Source organism: Palaemon carinicauda, chromosome 30, assembly GCF_036898095.1.
Source record: "Palaemon carinicauda isolate YSFRI2023 chromosome 30, ASM3689809v2, whole genome shotgun sequence".
Lineage (NCBI taxonomy): Eukaryota > Metazoa > Arthropoda > Malacostraca > Decapoda > Palaemonidae > Palaemon > Palaemon carinicauda.
This window is the reverse complement of record NC_090754.1, coordinates 16,422,965-16,423,895: the sequence shown is the minus strand read 5'-3', so window position 1 is coordinate 16,423,895 and position 931 is coordinate 16,422,965. Positions and strand designations below refer to the sequence as shown.

General features: G+C 29.8%; 1 pseudogene; it reads right to left on the bottom strand.

Moving 5' to 3' along the window:
- Positions 1–290: 290 nt before the first annotated feature.
- The window catches only part of LOC137623404 (uncharacterized), a 20,524-nt pseudogene continuing 19,883 nt past the window's right edge, over positions 291–931 (bottom strand).

The following is a 931-nucleotide window of genomic DNA, read 5'->3' as shown; positions in this document are numbered from 1 at the left end:
CATTTCACTAGAGGTCGGCCGTAGAGTGTTCAGCTATTACACGTTAGGAATGTGCTTTATGGGACACTATGAGTAGAGAGAGTTTACAATTTTTGTCTTTTCTCTTGAGAGAGAGAGAGAGAGAGAGAGAGAGAGAGAGAGAGAGAGAGAGAGAGAGAGAGAGAGAGAGAGAGAGAGAGAGGGGATTTACATTTTTTTTGTTCTCTTTATTTGTACTTATCTATCACTTTACAGTCTTTACTTCGTCTCTGTTTCACTAGCTTATACATATTAGGAAAGGAATCAGTTACCTAAAAATTGTCCACTGCAGTAGAAATGTAGTCAACTGTCATCGTGTTTTCAGGCCACTGGAATATAAAGAAAATATAAAATGTGTAATATATAACTTATGGTATTAAATAGGAAATGGGAACTATAAACAATTCTTTGAAATATAAGAATATCAGAAAAAAATGTAAAATAAGATAATGAGATGAGTCATGAAAATGAATATTTCTTATTTTCGTTTGTGATCCTTTCCTTTCTTGAAGGAAAATCATTTAGAAATTTGATTTAATACAAGAAATTAGTTTCTTGAGAGTAATTTTCTTATGTGTAACTCAATATTAGAAGTCCATTGATAATTATTTTTGGTGTTTAAGTTCAAGTTCAAATAATCTTTAATCCGTAATCATAAACTCGGTAGAAAATTTCATTCTAAAGAAGAATGAATGTAAATTCATGAATAATTTCCCTTTGTCAATATCGTTATTGACAAACTTATTAATAATCATTTAACGTTTTCCTTTTCTATTTTAACACGTTTCCTTTGTTTTTAGGAATGTACACAAATCAGTTGTAGAAAATAGATCTAAAAATCCAATCAGAAATAATTAATATTTCATTGAAATAAGATTCACCGAATCTTAAAAGTGTTGTACAACTCAAGAGA